The sequence below is a fragment of the Pan troglodytes genome, chromosome 6 (assembly GCF_028858775.2).
Source record: "Pan troglodytes isolate AG18354 chromosome 6, NHGRI_mPanTro3-v2.0_pri, whole genome shotgun sequence".
NCBI lineage: Eukaryota > Metazoa > Chordata > Mammalia > Primates > Hominidae > Pan > Pan troglodytes.
In genome coordinates, this window is record NC_072404.2 from 83326197 (window position 1) to 83344787 (window position 18591).

At 40.4% G+C, this 18591-nt stretch overlaps 1 protein-coding gene and 1 pseudogene across 1 annotated transcript in view; one reads left to right on the forward strand and one right to left on the reverse strand.

Annotated features, from left to right (window-relative positions):
• The window catches only part of TYW1B (tRNA-yW synthesizing protein 1 homolog B), a 265501-nt gene that overhangs the window by 68037 nt on the left and 178873 nt on the right, over positions 1-18591 (forward strand).
• Positions 679-1961, reverse strand: LOC104007287 (DGAT1/2-independent enzyme synthesizing storage lipids-like; annotated as a pseudogene).

Sequence of the window (18591 nt, forward strand, 5' to 3'; positions counted from 1 at the left end):
ATAGACATTTGGTCTGCTTTTAATTTTTGGCTATTATGAAAAAAAGTACTATGTGCATTCTTCACAAGACTTTGTGAATGTACATTTCAGTTTTCCTTGGGTAAATGCCTAGAAGTGCAATTGTTAAGTCATAGAGTAGGTATATATTTAACTTTAGAAGAAACTCCCAAACTGTTGTCAGTGTGGTTGTACTACTTTATACTTGCTCAGCAATTTATGAAAGTTTCATTTGTTACACATTCTCACCATCATGTGGTATTGTCTTTTAGGCATTTTTATGGTTGTGAAATGGTTGTGAAGTGGTACCTCATTGTGTTTTTTCTTTTTTCTTTTTTTTTTTTTTTGAGACAGAGTCTCTTTCACCCAGTCTGGAGTGCAGTGGCATAATCTTGGCTCACTGCAACCTCTGCCTCCTGGGTTCAAGTGATTCTCCTGCCTCAGCCTCCCGAGTAGCTGGGACTACAGGTGTGCACCACCACGCCCAGCTAATTTTTCTATTTTTAGTAGAGATGGGGTTTCACCATGTTAGCCAGGATGGTCTTGATCTCTTGACCTCGTGATCTGCCCACCTCGGCCTCCCAAAGTGCTGGGATTACAGGTTTGAGCCACCGTGCCTGGCCCTCATGGTGGTTTTAATTTACATTTTGCTGGTGATGGTTGATGATTGGGAACTTTTTTTTTTTTTTTTTTTTGAGACAGAGTCTTGCTCTGTCACCCAGGCTGGAGTGCAGTGGTGCAGTCTTAGATCACTGCACCTCCTGGGTTCAAGTGATTATCATGTCTCAGTCTCCTGAGTAAGTGGGATTACAAGCATGTGCCAACACGCCCAGCTAAGTTTTGAATTAGTGTATTTTTAGTAGAGACAGGGTTTCACTATGTTGGCCAGGCTGGTCTCAAACTCCTGACCTCAAGTGATCCACGCGCCTCAGCCTCCCAAAGTGCTGGGATTATAGGCGTGAGCCACCATGCCCAGCCAAGAACATCTTGTGTTGTGCGTATTGGCTGTTTATACTTGTGAAATGTCTGTTCACATCTTTGTTCAGACTCAGTTGTTTGACTCTATATTATTGATTTCTAGAAGTTCTTTATATGTTGTGGATGTGAATCTTTTGTTGAATGTGCATTGTGAATATTTCTCTAGACTGTGGCTTTTCTATTTCCATAAAGGTATCTTTTGAAAATTTTAATTTGGATACAGTTCACTATATCATATTTTTCTTTTATGGTTAGTGTTTTTTGTATTTCTGTGGTGCAGGACAGGAATTCTGCCAACCACAAGGTCACAAAGATATTCTAGATTTTCTTCTAGAAGCTTTGTATGTAGTTTTAATTTTTTAAAGCAGTTTTCTATAGTTTTAATTAATCAGTCTCTTACTCTTTTAGATGTGCTAAATATACATTTTCACATGTCAGCTTATAGTCTACAGTGCTGCGTGGTTCTCTGTTTAATGGAAACTAATCTCTGTGGGAAAACTCATTTTAAGGAAGACACATACATATGCACGATGCATGCAAACAGATAACAGGGAATAGTAAATATCACTTCTGTTATATTTTTCAGTATCTTCTCAGTCAATAAAATGGCATGGTAACACAGTTCCAATGCAGCACACATGAACGGCAACACAGAGATGAAAGCATCCTCGCTTACCATGCCAAACTGCTGCATGCCCATCCCACAGACTTGCCTCCGTGTTCCTTGCACCATCCCATAAATTATGAGAGTAGGCTTCTTTTAATACATTCTTTCTCTTATAAATGTGTAGGAAAATAATAGTAAGGTAGAGAAGAAAGATAGTAAAGTAAGGAAGTATTAGAAATGTTAATGGTGTAAAAACCCACAAGAGATAGTTTGCAAAATTCAAATAGTCTTCCAACTGCTCCACAGTAAACCATTCTTAGAGTTTGTGAATCAGAGAAATCATATAGGGCACAGGATCCTGTCCTGCACCACAGGTTTGATTTTTTTTTTTTTTTTTTTTTTTTGAGATGGAGTCTCGCTCTGTTGCCCAGGCTGGAATGCAGTGGCGCAATCTCGGCTCACTGCAATCTCCGCCTCCTGGGTTCACGCCATTCTTCTGCCTCAGCCTCCCAAGTAGCTGGGACTACAGGCCACCATGCCTGGCTAATTTTTTGTATTTTTAGTAGAGATGGGGTTTCACCATATTAGCCAGGATGGTCTCGATCTCCTGACCTCGTGATCCACCCGCCTCGGCCTCCCAAAGTGCTGGGATTACAGGCGTGAGCCACTGCGCCTGGCCTACAGGTTTGATTTTTGTCTGTCGTTTTTCTTTAGGTGAAAATGACAAATTCAGTTTCTTTTTTCACTGCCATAGCAGGTCTTTAGTTTTGATACAGAAATTAGATAAACATATTGTCCCCAAACTTCAATGTCTGTATTCCTAGAGCGGTGGCAGGAGCTCTTCAGGGGGTCAGTGGCCGAGGGGGCGGACAGAGTTGCTTGGGCGGATTCCTCCTAAGCAACCTGTGTGGAAGAAGCCATTTTTAAAAATTGTTTATTTTTTTGAGGTAGGGTCTTGCCCTGTCATCCAGGCTATAGTGTAGTGGTGCAATTTCGGCTCACTGCAGCCTCCCACCTCCTGGGCTGAAGCGATCCTCTCTCCTCAGCCTCCCAAGTAGTGTGCCACCATGCCTGGCAAAAGTTTTTTTTGTGTTTTTTGTAGAGACAGGGTTTCATCATGTTGCCCATGCTGGTTTTGAACTCTTGGACTCAAGTGATCTGCCTGCCTTGGCCTCTGAAAGTGCTGGGATTATAGGCATGAGCCACTGTGCCTGGCCCCATATGTAGTTTTAACTTTTATGTTTGGGCCTGTGATTCATCTTGAATTAATTTTTATGAATGGTGTGAGGTAAAGGTTAAGATTTATCCCACCTCTGCCAATATGGATAGCCACAGTAAACTGTGTTTTTGGGGAGGTACAGGAAGACAAAGTTTACTTTTTAATTTTTTATGAGTTACTATAAGTCAGTGAAGACAAAGATTTTTTAAATTTTTTTATTTTTTTATTTTTTTATTTTTTATTTTTGAGACGGGGTCTTGCTCTGTCACCCAGGCTGGAGTGCAGTGGTGTGATCTCAGCTTACTGCAGGCTCCGCCTCCCAGGTTCACACCATTCTCCTGCCTCAGCCTCCTGAGTAGCTGGGACTACAGGCGCCCGCCACCACACCCGGCTAATTTTTTTTTTTGTATTTTTAGTAGAGATGGGTTTCACCATGTTAGCCAGGATGGTCTCGATCTCCTGACCTCGTGATCCACCTACCTTGGTCTCCCAAAGTGCTGGGATTACAGATGTGAGCCATCGTGCCTGGCCAAAGACAAAGATTTTTAAAGGAAAAATTGAGGAGGATTATGTAATTGTTTTGAAATAATTATCCTTGGCTGCAAAGATCAATAACAGGGGTGACGGCAGTCTGAGGGTAGGCTGGCAGTTGCTGGGCAGATGACGTTGGCAGAGAAGCATTTTTTTGTGTAAGGTTGTGGTAGCCTTTGTGCAAGGTTGTGGTTTTTGTAGAGTCTTTTTCATTTTGTAGAGTCTTCAGGCACACAAGATAACTCTCCTCATGGTCTTCCCTGCTTCTGTTTTTCTTAACATTAGTGACTCCATTTTGATTTTGACAACTTTTACATTTCTTCCTTTTGATCAAGATCTTTTTCAGAAAGCATGACTGATCATTCATCCTGTAGTTATTTTTATTTATTTATTTTTTTGAGACAAAGTCTTGTTCTGTCACCCAGGCTGGAGTGCAGCAGTGTGATCTCAGCTCTCTGCAACCTCCACCTCCTGGGTTCAAGGAATTCTCCTGCCTCAGCCTCCTGAGTAGCTGGGATTACAGGTATGCACCACCACGCCTGGGTAATTTTTGTATTTTTAGTAGAGACAGGGTTTCACCTTGTTGGCCAGGCTGGTCTTGAACTCTTGATCTCAAGTGATCCACCTGCCTTGACCTCCCAAAGTTCTGGGATTACAGGTGTGAGCCACTGCGCCCGGCCCTGTAGTTATGTTTTTTTTTTTTTTTTTTTTTGAGACTGAATCTCACTCTGTTGCCCAGGCTGGTGTACAGTGGCGTGATCTTGGCTCACGGCAACCTCTGCCTTCTGCGTTCAAGTGATTCTCCTGCCTCAGCCTCCGGAGTAGCTGGGATTACAGGCAAGTGCCACCACTCCCAACTAATTTTTATATTTTCAGTAGAGACAGGGTTTTGCCACGTTGGCCAGGCTGGTCTCGAACTCCTGACCTCAAGTGATCCGCCCGCCTTGGCCTCCCAAAGGTGGGATTATAGGCGTGAGCCACCGCGCCTGGCCCAGATTCAAAGTTTAAAAAGGGAAAATAAAAGGTAAACTTAATATGACAATGTCAGTTTGCATAATGGCTTTGAGTCGTGAATCTAGGCTTAAAGAACCAATTGAATAAGTTAAATCACCACAGGGAATTACGTGAGACCTGCTGTAACGTTATGAGCTGTTTTGTTTTGTGTATATGGGTTTCAGCTTTCCCAGAGGAATTTATCCAGGTACAGCTTGTAATATTAGAAATAGCACAGACATTTTCTTATTTAATTAATCCATACAAAAGTATTTCTTAAGTTAGGTTTTGTTAAGTTACCAGCAGAGGCTGTTGATTGTAAAATTTCAATTACAAGTCTGCCAAGTGAGAAAAGTAGCATTAAGAGGAGTAAAAGTCTCATTATGATATGAAGTCTTATTCCAGCCTCTTGGAGAAAGTTGTTTACAGTGTGAAAATAGCAACTTTTTCTTCCGGTTTGTAGTTTGAATATCTTTGGTCATGACATTGGGCAGTTGAGTGAACCTTTTTTGTGGTTCATAAATCAGACATGAGGCTTGTTTCTTAAAATTTATCCAGTTTCAGCCAGGTACCAGTTGGTCACACTGGTACCAATCTGCCAAGGCTGGCAGATCACTTGAGGTCAGGAGTTCAAGACTAGCCTGGCCAACATTGTGAAACCCCGTCTCTACTAAAAAGAAAAAAGTTAGATGGGTGTGGTGGTGTGTGCCTGTAGTCTCAGCTACTCGAGAGGCTGAGGCACGAGAATCATTTGAACCTAGGAGGTAGAGGTTGCAGTGAATCATGATCGCACCACTGCACTCCAGCCTGGTCGACAGAGTGAGACTCCATCTCAAAAAAAATTATCTAGTTTCAGCTAATAAAGCTTTTTAAGCCAGCTGGAGAACCGTGACCAAGTATTGGAGGAAATTAGAAGAATTCAGAATCTAGTCCAGTCTACACGTAGATAACAAGAACTTTAAAACAGTGCATGGGGCTACAATCTATAATAAGAATAGGTATATTATAGTTTTTCTATAGAGACATAACTTTTTCTTCCCACATTGATCACACAGGAATCTCACATTTAAAAACCTCCTGAGCTAGGAAGCCAAACCAGGGCAGATTTTAGATCTCACGTACAATCTTAAGGATCGTGAGCCTTCCAGGAAGTGACCATTTTTACTGACTCACTGGAGGTCTGGGAACTCTGGAAGCCAGGCATTCAATGCACATTTTCAAATAAGACATTTCAGCCAAAGCCTTGGTGGTATATAACCGATGTTTATATTTCCAATTGTATCCTACTTGAGAGCAGATTTTTATTGAATTTATATAAATAAAAATAAGAATAGTAATGTTTGTGAATTTTGGGAGGAATCCAATAGGAAGGAAAAGCAAATGGTTCCATCTTTGTTCACAAAAGTATACTTTACCAAATTGTTGTATACTATAGATAGCTTATGTGAGAAAAGTGTCTTAAATCTGTAAGACAAAATATTTAAGTAAAGAACCAAAAATGAAAAGTCACAAACACATCATCGTCATTAATTACTTAATTTGAAGTCATTAAATTTTAGTTTTGCTTGATCTTGATTAGCAGTTTTATGGAGTCAGACGCAGTACCGTTGTACTGTGAGGTTGGCCATTAACAGTTTTATGCACCAATCAGTTTTTTTAACATATTAGAGTCCTGGAAGTTGTCATTTAGTCCATTGATCTTAAAATTATCAGAAATGTGTTCAAGAGTACTTGTTGGGCCGGGTGCGGTGGCTCACTCCTGTAATTCCAGCACTTTGGGAGGCCGAGGTGGGCGGATGACGAGGTTAGGAGTTTGAGACCAGCCCGGCCAATATGGTGAAACCCTGTCTGTACTAAAAATACAAAAATTAGCTGGGCATGGTGGCGGGCGCCTGTAGTCCCAGCTACTCAGGAGGCTGAGGCAGAAGAATCGCTCAAACCCGGGAGGCAGAGGTTGCAGTGAGCCGAGATCGCCCCACTGCACTCCAGTCTGGGCGACAGAGACTCTGTCTTAAAAGAAAAAAAAGTGCTTGTTGAAGTCATTTCCATAAAAAGCAGTTTTGGAATGTAGCTGATTGCAGTTGTTTTCAGAGAATAATTCAGAACAGTAACAGTGGTTCACAACAACAACTTAGGAAAGCCATGGTTAAGATCCGATGAAATTTCCCAGATGACAAGGAATTTAGTTATTTCTTACATGCAGTATTTTAAGATAACAACCAGGATCATAGGGCCATCAGACTTCTATAAATTTCATATAATCTTTTGAATATTCACATTAATAACATATCCCCATACAAATATAACTTTAAAAAAGAATCAATTATGACTGATAACATATTTTAATGAATTTATATACTTTTTAGAATATTTATATCAATAACATACCCACAAAAATAACTGAAAGAAGATCTAATATCACTTACCATTTGTCAATGCATTCCATATAATTTTCCAAGTAAGACAAATAATTTAATATCTCTATAAGATGTGACATACATTCTTTGAAGCTTTTCAGGGGCCTAACTGGACAATGCCAAAGTTAATTTTAGGTCAGAAACAATTTTGGATTTTGATTCTGTGGAAACCTGCCAGAGATGCCAAAAGGTTCAAAACACTTGATCAAAACAGAATCATAGGTCACTCATAAATAGTAGTTACTCATTTAATCAGAGTGATAATTAAAATACGTCAAAAGCAATATGGAAATTTACATAGATAGAAAAACCTTAATCTGGCAGGGTGCGGTGGCTTACGCCTGTAATCCCAGCGCTTTGGGAGGCCGAGGCAGGTGGATCACAAGGTCAGGAATTTGAGACCAGCCTGGCCAACATGGTGAAACCTCATCTCTACTAAAAATACAAAAAATTAGCCGAGTGTGGTGGTGGGCGCCTGTAATCCCAGCTACTCAGGAGGCTGAGGCAGGAGAATCGCTTGAACCCAGGAGGCGGAGGTTGCAGTGAGCCGAGATTACGCCACTGCACTCCAGCCTAGGCGACAAGAGCAAGACTCCATCTCAAAAAAAAAAAAAAAAAAAAAAAGAAAAAACAAAACCTTAACCCTCTAAAGCTCAGTTTTCCCAAGTAATCGAAAATCTAATAAAGATAGCATAGGAAATTATCTTGATAAAACATAAAATCTTTTGGTTTTTTTTTTAAAGGCCAGTTACCAAAAATGCAAAGAAAACTTTTTGTGGTGTGTTTGCCTCTCTTTATGGGAAACCCATTTAGGTAACCTGGAAGACAAACCTGATTAAAAGTGTACTTGAATTTAATCAGAAACAGAAAGAGCATATCGAGGGTCATGAGTGTATACTATATTATAGAGAAATGTAAAAGAAAACTAGTACCTTGTGGCTGGGTGTGGTGGCTCACGCCTGTAATCTCAGCACTTTGGGAGGCCATGGCAGCTGGATCACTTGAGGTCAAGAGTTCAAGACCAGCCTGGCCGACATGGTGAAATGCCATCTCTACTAAAAATACAAAAATTAGCCGGGCATGGTGGGGTGCGCCTGTAGTCCCAGCTACTCAGGAGGCTGAGGCAGGAGAATTGCTTGAACCAGGGAGGCGGAGGTTGCAGTGAGCCAAGATCATGCCACTGCACTCCAGCCTGGGTGACAGAGTGAGACACTGTCTAAAAAGAAAAACAAAACATAAAACACCCTAGTACCTTGAGTAGAGGAATACATGACTCTTAGTAACAACATGGGAAGTTTCCTCATTACAGGGAACAATTCAGACATATCAAGAAAAGCCAAGAGTACAGAATCAAATTATACTGAAGGAAAACATTGCTTTCTAGGCTTTTAAGATAAACATGTTAGTTTCAGGCCCTAACAGCAGAGTTAGAACTAGGAAAAACAGAAGTTACAGGAGTTGACAAAAAGGTTGAAGGAGAGAGTTATCACCCCAGCCAAGCAAAAAGGTATATACCTTTTTAAGAGGAGAAAGAACAGAAGGCAATGATGTGTGACCTGCAAATCATTTGCAGTGAGGGTACAGCAAAGGTTGAACTTCTGATATAAATTTGAGAAATTTCAAAAAGAAAGAACTTTTCCTCACAAAGTGAAATGAAAAACACTACATCTCCAACCTGAGAGTAGGAAAATTAATTACATCTCAGGAAGAAATAGAAATAGTTTAGAAGATGAGTGTTAAAGAAACAGATTTCAGAATTAAAAATCAAAACCTCTTGCAATTTTATTAAAAGCAAATACTTTAGGTAAACCATGTTGTTTTAATATAGGTAACCAAATTTTAAAATTTTTGTATTAGTGTATTTTTAGCATAATAGATCAGTTTTTAGAAAGACTAAATATAAACAATCTCTTTTAATTATAGCCAACTTAATCACGTGCAAAATTCCTTTTATGAATTGTGTTTTCATGAACCTTATCATGACTTTTCTCAGATCATTGTTGATGTGCTGGGACTTTCTGCTTTATCCTACACTTCCTTAACTTAAATAAGCAGTCATTTTAGTTTAGAACAAAAATGTATCATACGAGATTCTTTCTCATACAAAGTTATTCTTTTCTTTGTAACCTTTCTTAAAAAATATATCTTCATATCCATAACTTTTTTCACATCTCTCTCTCTCCCTTTCGGTATTCTATTTCTTTCCATATCCATATTTTGAAATAGCCTTTAAATAACCTCTACGTTAGACAAAATTATTCTTTAAAAAATTTTTAAATTAAAAAAAACTTTAATTTTTTTTTTTTTGAGACAGGGTCTCACTCTGTCAGCCAGACTGGAGTGCAGTGGCACAATCATAGCTCACTGCAGCCTCAAACTCCTGGCCTCAAGTGATCCTTCTACCTCAGCCTCCCTCGTATGAGCCACTGTGTCTGACTCAAAATCATTCTTTTCTCAATAAGGAACACATTTTTATGCCCATCTTATACTTTTTTCCTATTAAAAACATACCTTATATATTTTAGGCACATTTTATATATAGAATTATACATATTCATTAGAATTTTTAACTGTTCGTAACCTTTACTTTTAGTGAAAACCTAGAAAGCAAGATCTTGAATTGTTTTTCACTTATAACTGTTTTATAGATGAGAACCATTTTATAATTTTTAGAAGTTTCTTTCCCTGTAACATAATTTTAAAAAGCTTAGTTGGAAATAACCCATACATTTAATGAGTATTTATTATTTAATTGAACATAACTTTAAGATTTCAAATTACTTGAAAATTTTATTTATAAGCATTTATCCCATTTACATTGGTGTAATTTATTTTTTAACAATTTACCTAGATTTCTTATGAGAATTGAGATATTAGACAAAGCTAGTTGTCATTTCAAGTTATTTCTCTATTAATCATTTTTATAGCCTGTGAATATCCGGTGTCCAATAACTCAGGATATACACCTGTTTTTTTTTTTTTTTCAACCAACAGTGATAAATTAGTCCTATGTATCAAAACATTACACAAACGAAGATCATTCTGTTGTAGGCTGGGTTTATAGTTTTATAACCTTGTTGTGAAACCCTGATGTCTTAAAATGTCTAGTAGAGACAAATATAAACTGTCTGAGCAGTAAACCTAGGCAAAGATGCCTGCTGACAAATTTGAAGATATTTTAATTTTTATTTTACCAATAACTTTAAAACCAGCTTATTGATTAAAGGTTTACATAAGTCATGTGAACTGAAAGGCATTTGGGTTAATTAGTATATATTTTATGTGAGCACTCCTTTCTCTTTAAGGGACTTCTTGCCAACTAACTATGCCAAGTTATACAATGTAGACACAACATACAATACATGTGCATATGTATAAACACATAAATATGCACACAAATAAAGATCTTATAGTTTTCATTTTTGAATTTTCATCATGAGATTATAATACAAACTCACTGGTTTATAAGACGGTTGGATCCAAATTATATTTCTGGCAAAACTGGAACCTGTTCATATGGCTAAACTTTATTTGCCTCAATAGCTAATCTAATGAAGGCCATGGGCCAAAATTTTGGGTACAGCAGTTTTCATGCACTTTGATTTTTAAAACATCTTTTATACCATCCCCCAACCCCTGCCACTTTTTTGTAGTTTCAGATGAATTTAGGCTTAAATTTTCAACATTTACATAATAGCTAGGACTGGTTGAATTGTATAAGTAAAATAAAATCTCCAGGTAGCCTTGGATTAGTAACAGATCTATCTTTTGTTTGCCTGTCTGGTTTGCTTAATTAGCAAATATAGGCAGGGAAGAACTTTAGCAGGGTTTTTTTGTTTTGGCTTTTTCTTTTTGCCTCTGTGTGCCGGAAAAAGCAAGATTTTTTGTGTGTGTATATGCTGGACAGACATACCTTTTATTATTGCTCTGAGCTCAAGATTTTGACCTGTTTGACTTGAGTGTCTAGCATTATAAACATCTATCTAGTTCTTTTTCTTTTAGAGATTAATTTTTCAATTAAGTGTTTCATCACCATACACAGTTGCTAGTTAGGCAAACCTAAATTTATATTTCTAAAAGGTGTCAAAGTTGTTGGTTACCATGGAGCTGTTGTAATTCGTAAAGGCATTAATTTGAAAGCCCTTTAAAAGACTTCTCTCTCTCTTTTTAAAAATATCTTGGCTGGAATGCCATAAGCAGTGAGTTTCATCTCAACACCAATAGAAAAGTCAGCAGATTTAAAGTAGGCAGAAAAACAAATAGAGAGATAGTGAGTTAGAAGACTCAACATGTTAACTCCATAGTTGCAGGTCTTTTTGAATAATGATCCTTAGTGCTCTGAATTTTCCTTGTAATTTGCCCATCAATTGAAAAATGTGCAGAAGAATGGGCCATAATATATAGCCTTCTATAGTCCCGGGAAACCTGGCATGCCTAAATGTTTGAGAATCTTATTCCATTTCTTATTAATCTCTCGAGAGCAAAGAAAATTCTGTAAATTCCATGAGGAATTCAGACTGTTGTTTTAGATGGTGGCAACCACCCTAGTAGCTTTTTTAAAATTTTGAGATGGAGTCTCATTCTGTCACCCAGGCTGGATTACGGTGGTGCAATCTCACCTCACTGCAGCCTCCACCTCCCGGGCTCAAGTGATCTTCCCACCTGAGCCTCCTGAGTAGTTGGGACTACAGGTGTGTGTGCCACCACGCCTGGCTAATTGTTTGTATTTTTTGGTAGATACGAGGTTTCGCCATGTTGCTCAGGCTGGTCTCGAACTCCTGAGCTCAAGTCATCTGCCTGCCTCGGCCTCGCACGGTGCTGGGATTACAGGCATGAGCTACCGCACCTGGCCACCTAGTGGCTTTTAATTAGCCATTCTGTGCCCATTATCCAGAACATTTATTTTGGTCTCAGAAAGTTTTCCGAAAGAAGCATGGGAAAAGAGTCAAACCAAATGAAAATAACCCAAGATAAGAGTGTTCAAAAACATTTTAACCTAGGCATGCAGATCAAATGAGATATTAAATGAGGCACACAAACCAGAGAAGTCATGCCTCCCAGACAGAATGTCGATTTTGTAGAAACCAAGAGTACTTAATCCAGAAAGACACTTTTCTGTATACTAGAAAATACTTTCCAGAAAAGGTAAAAAGTCTATCATCCCAAGAGGGATGTGTGATTCATTATTAAGGTGGCCTTATCCAAACCACATTCCAAATAAAGTAAAAAAGCCTCTACTAAAAGGAAGGAGGTTCAGACTGAGAGAAGACATACCAGGGCAGGAAAGGTGAATCATGGTGGTGGAGAGCTCAAGGGCTCAAGTGAGTACTGCAGTGGTGCCAAGAATCAGCAATTCTTAGTGCTCTCTTTCAGGTCCCATTTCTGACACCAATTATGTGAACCAGATAACAAACAGAGAGAGAAAAAAATGTTTATTTGGGAATAGAACATAGCAATGGGAACATAATAAATTAGGTCCACTTTCAGGAAGACAATGGGTTTTGTTTGTTTGTTTGTTTTTTAAGAGACAGGTCTTGTTACGCTGCACTTGAACTCCTGAGTTCAAGTGATCCTCCTGCCTTGTCCCCTCAAATAGCTGGAACTATTGTACCTACTACACCCAGCTTTTTTGTTGTTGTTGTTAGAGAGTCTTCCTCTGTCACCCAGGCTGGAGTGCAGTGGCGCAATCTTGGCTCACTGCAACCTCTGCCTCCCGGGTTTAAGGGATTCTCCTGCCTCGGCCTCCCTAGTAGCTGCGATTACAGGCGCACGCCACCACGACTGGCTAATTTTTTTGTATTTTTAGTAGAGATGTGGTTTCGCCATGTTGGCCAGGCTGGTCTTGAACTCCTGACCTCAACTGATCTGCCCACCTCGGCTGCCCAAAGTGCTGGCATGAGCCACCACGCCCGGCCTACACCCAGCTATAAAGGAAAAAATGAGGAGTGTTACAGAATTGTTTTGAAGTCATTATTCTTAGCTACAAAGATCAATAACAAGGGTGATGCTGTTGAAGGTTGGACAGGCAGTTGCTGGGCTGATGTCCTTACAGAAGTATTTCTGTGTAAGGTTGTGATGGCCTTTGTTCAAGGTTGTGGCTTTTGTAGAATCTTTTTTTGTTATCAGGCATACAAGCATGATAGCCCTCTCTTCATGCCCTTCCCCAGCTCTGTTTGTCAGGGCTTTCTTAACATCAGTAACTCCATATTGATTCTGATAACTTCATACTTTCCTTTCTCCATCGAATTGCTTTCTAGGCCATTGTAGACAGTCAGTCCATCATATGGGCAGGCCTATTTCTGGTCTCTCCAAATTCTGTGCCACTGATGTATTTGTCTATCCTGTGCCAATACCACATTGTCTTGATTATGTGAGCTTTTGTAGTCAGTCTGAAATTATGTAGTATAAGTTCTCCGTTGTTTTTTTTTATAGCCAAGATTACTTCCACTCTTCTTAATTCTTTGCATTTCTGTTTTTTTTTTTTTTTTTTCCATAGACGGAGTCTCGCTGTGTCACCCAGGCTGTAGTGCAGTGGTGCGATCTCGGCTCACTGCAACCTCCGCCTCCCAGGTTCAAGCGATTCTCCTGCCTCAGCCTCCTGAGTAGCTAGGATTACAGGCGCGCGCTACCATGCCTGGCTAATTTTTGTATTTTTAGTAGAGACAGGGTTTCACCATGTTGGTCAGGCTGGTCTCGAACTCCTGACCTCAGGTGATCTGCCCACCTGAACCTCCCAAAGTGCTAGGATTACAGGCATGAGCCACCATGCGTGGCCGACATTGTTATATGTACATATTTTCGCATGGAGATACGTTTTCATTCATTTCCTACCTGTGTGTATGAGGGTTCCGATTTCTCCTCCGCCTTGTCAGCATTTGTTATTGTTCATTTTTTTGATTATTGCCATCCTAGGGCATGTCAGATGGTATCTCTTAGAGGTTTGCATCTTCCTAACAACCAGTGATGTTGAGCATCTTTTCACTTGCAAATTGGATGTTTGTATATCTTCCTTAGAGAAACGTCTCTTCAAATCCTTGGCCCATTTTTACATTGGATTATGTGTCTGTTGTTGGATTGTAAAAGTTCTTTATATATTCTGGCTAAGGGCTCTTTATCAGGTACCTGATTTGCATCTCTTGTCACTGTTTGTGGCTGTATCTCCAGGAGCTGAGTGACCGCAGGCTACCAGTAACTCAGTTCCTGGTGACGAAGCACCTCCAGTCCTGTCTGCCAGACCTTTTCTCAGCCTGTTCTGCCCTAGCAAGATTCCCCATACAAAACTCAGTCTCTTTACTGTTACTGGTTAGCTCAAATCTGACGGTACTAGGCCGGGTGTCGTGGCTCACACCTGTAATTCCAGCACTTTGGGAGGCCGAGGCAGGCAGATCACCTGAGGTCAGGAGTTCGAGACCAGCCTGACCAATGTGGTGAAATCCCGTCTCTACTAAAAAAAAAAAATTAACTGGGCATGGTGGCGCATGCCTGTAATCCCAGCTACTTGGGAGGCTGAGGCAGGAGAATCGCTTGAACCCGGGAGGCGGAGGTTGCAGTGAGCTGAGATTGTGCCACTGCATTCCAGACTGGGTGACAGAGCCAGGATCCTTCTCAAAAAATAAAATAAAGTAAAATAAAATAAAATAAAAAAATAATAAAGTGGCAGTTCTAATTAAGCCAACTTTTCTTCTCCAACCATGCTTGACTTTTTACATTCTTTATTACTGTTCTTAAACATTTCTATCCTGGGTTCATACTTATGTTCCCTTCTGCTGACTATGTTTCACTCTCCATTTCTACATGCTCCTTCCAGTGTGAGCCCTGTCTCTCCCTGTGCCAGCCTTTTCCATTGTGCCGTCTTGGGCTTTGCAGGAAACATCCCTTTGTCTTTATTTTTCTCTGGGACTGCCCCTGCCCGTTTTCACAATCCACACCTGATCTTTGCTTGATACTTCATTTACCTTGGTGGTCCTTCCTAATAAAGAACCCGATTCTTAGCCTCTGCCATTGTCAAAATAACATTCTCCAGATTTCTCTGTTGAATCTTTTTAGTACAATCTGCTCCACAGGCCTGTTGCTATTATTTGTGGATATTTGAGAAACTCTTCTTCCGGTTTTTCACTCCTTTTCCTCTGGCTTTATCCTATGGGGCAGGAATATTCTGACAGACGACACTTCCCTTCTTTTTCAGTTTGAGACAGGCTCACTGTGTCGCCCAGGCCGGAGTGCAGTGGCACGATCTCGGCTCACTGCAGCCTCAGCCTCCCAGGCTTAAGTGATCCACCTGGAGTAGCTGCGATTATAGGCATGCACCACCACGCCTGGCTAACATTTGTATTTTTTATAGAGATGGGGTTTCACCATGTCTCCCAGGCTGGTCTTGAACTCCTGGACTCTCATGATCTGCCCACCTTCGCCTCCCAAAGTGCTGGGATTACAGGCATGAGCCATCATGCCCGGCCAGGCTGGAGTGCAGTAATGCAGTCATGGCTCACTGCAGCCTTGACTTCCCTGGCTCAAGTGATCCTCCCAACTCAGCCTCCTGAGTAGCTGGGACTATAGGTGTGCACCACGATGCTTGGCTAATTTTTAAATTTTTCTGTAGAGACAGGGTCTCCTTATGTTGCCCAGGCTGGTCTTGAACTCCTCCACTGAAGTGATCCACCTGCCTTGGCCTCTCTAAATGCTGAGATTACAGGTGTGAGCCACCGTGCCCCGCCAGATGACACTTCTGTTATTCCATCTACTCTTGATAGCAATGTGCTAAACCCTGTCACTTTATTTTATTTATTTTTAATACTTCGCATATCCCAAGTTTCTTCTTTCCAATATAGTGATTTTCAGTAATATCAGACTCAGTGCCTTTTGTTTATACCATACTCTATACTATTGTTAAAGTAAATTTACGGATAATATAATATCACATACATAATTTTACAAAATTTGTGTTTTGCCCAAACTATAAGATAATGAGAGAAAAAGGGAAGTCCTTTATATTAAATATTATATATTTCTGTACAAACATAGTCTGGCATTACTACATTAGAAGGTGTCAAGAAGCAGTTAGCTATTTGCACCATCTTATAATGGGTAAGTTTAGCTTTAACAGAGGTAAAGTGGCTGACTGCAGTGGCTCACACCTGTAGTCCCAGCACTTGGGGAGGCCGAGGCAAGTGGATTACATGAGGTCAGGAGTTGGAGACCAGCCTGGCAAACATGATGAAACCCCATCTCTTCAAAAAATATAAAAATTAGCCAGACATGGTGGGATGTGCTTGTAGTCTCGGCTACTTGTTGGGGCTGAGGCATGAGAATTGCTTGAACCTGGGAGACGGAGGTAGCAGTGAGCTAAGATTGCATCACTGCATTCCAGCCTGGGCGACAGAGCAAGATTCTGTCTCAAACAAAAAAAACAGGCCTAGTGCAGTGGCTCACGCCTGTAATCCCAGCACTGTGGGAGGCCGAGGTGGGCAGATCCCGAAGTCAGGAGTTGGAGACCAGCCTGGCCAATATGGTAAAACCCCGTCTCTATTAAAAATAGAAGAATTAGCCAGACGTGGTGGCAGCGGGCACCTGTAGTCCCAGCCACTCAGGAGGCTGAGGCAGAAGAATTGCTTGAACCCGGGAGGCGGAGGTTGCAGTGAGCCGAGATCGTGCCACCACACTCCAGCCTGGGCAACAGAGCAAGACTCCATCTCAAAACCAAAACAAAAAACAAACAAAAAAACAAACAACAGAAGTAGAGGGACTAGTGGTTATTGTTATTATTTTTTTACAAGAATATCAAGACAGGCTTGTTTATATGTGATAAGAGAGGGAAATAACCCTTGTTGAAGTAGGGCTAGCATGCCAACAAATGACAGGCGTACCTTGGAGATATTTCAGGTTTCGTTCCAGACCACTGCAATGAAGCAAATATCACAGTAAAGTGAGCCACACAAATGTTTTGGTTTCCCATTGCCTATAAAAGTCATGTTTACACTATACCATGTCTGTTAAGTATGCAATAGCATTATGTCTAAAAAAAAAAGTAATTTAAAAAATCATAATTAATTAAAATATACTTTATTTCTAAAATTGCTAATGATTGGGCCGGATGCAGTGGCTCACGCCTGTAATCTCAGCACTTTGGGAGGCTGAGATGGGTGGATCACGAGGTCAGGAGTTCAAGACCAGCCTGGCCAAAGTGCTGAAACCCCGTCTCTACTAAAAATACAAAAATTAGCCAGGCGTGGTGGCACACACCTGTAATCCCAGCTACTCTGGAGGCTGAGGCAGGAGAATCGCTTGAACCCGGGTGGCAGAGGTTGCAGTGAGCCAAGATTGTGCCACTGCACTCCAGGCTGGGCAACAGAGCAAGACTCTGTCTCAAAAAAAAAAAAAAATTGCTAATGATCATCTGACCCTTCAGCGAGTCATAGTCTTTTTGCTGGTCAGCCCACCATTTGCGATGCTAATATTGACAGTTGAAACACGGTAATGATACTCTACTGCTTCCTTTGTTCAGTTATGCTTTCTTCTATGTCTTTAGAACTTTATTATGGAATTATTATAACATCTAGTTTTCTGTCAACCATTAAGCGAATGTTTGTCTTAAAAAAAATCCCACCAGTTGATAATACTAATACTTCCCTGAAATAATATCTAATTAGAGTTTGTAAAATCATATTTTTAATTCTGTCATTTATTCTGCATTTACTAGCTAGCATTATTCTGTAAAGGTGAGCTCTTCTTTCTTTTTTTTTTTTAATCAACCAAGAATATTTAGTTACTCTGAAATACAGTTCCTATTGATATGGCATGATAAATGCCTGATTTGTTTTCTCTTAAATTACCAATTTTCAAAGTAGGAGTTGTTTTACTTGAAGCTTCAAATGGTGACTTTTTCCCTTGTTTTTGAATGTAATGATGCATTTTCATCAACTCCATCCATTACAGTTATTTTCTGTTTTGATCATCAAATTTTCACACTTTGGCTGGTGGGACATTTTTCAGCGGATTCCTGTGTCTTATTTTTAAATTTTAAAATGTTTTCAGTTTTATTGCTGTATAATTGACATATGAGAAATTGAACATATTTAAAGTGTACAAGTTGATGAGTTTTTTTTTTTTTTTTTTTTTTTGAGACGGAGTCTCATTCTGTCCCCCAGGCTGGAGTGCGGTGGTGCAATCTTGGCTCACTGCTACCTTTGTCTCCTAGGTTCAAGAGATTCTCCTGCCTCAGCCTCCCGAGTAGCTGGGATTGCACGCTCCTGCCACCATGCCCGGCTAATTTTTTAATTTTTATTAGAGACAGGGTTTCACCATGTTGGCCAGAGTGGTCTCGAACTCTTCACCTCAAGTGATCCACCTGCCTCGGGCTCCCAAAGTGTTGGGATTACAGGCTTGAGCCACCCTGCTCTGCCTGATAAGTTTTTATACAGGTATATGCCTGTGAAACTATCACCATAGTTAAGATAATATTTCCTTAATACAGAATGTTTTGTATTTCCAAAATACAAAAATTTCCTTGTTCTTAGTTTATAATCCAAATTTCTCTTTACTTCCTGGAAACCACTGATTTGCTTTCTGTCACTGTATATTAATTAGAGAGACACGATCCTTCTCCCCAGCCTGCAGCCCCCTCAAGTGGCCTGGCCTGTGAAATGCTGTCGATCCCTGCTGGGCCTGAGACTCTCTTCCCCACCAAGAGTTACGATGTTGGCTGGGTGGCACTAGCAAGAGGGACCCCACCACCACAAGTGGCCCAGCTGGGGGACCCTCTTTGTCCTTGTGGGTCTGAGACTTCCCTCTCTACCCAGAGATACTGGGGCTGCCAGAGGGCATAGGCCAGACAAGCTGCCACAAAAGCAGCC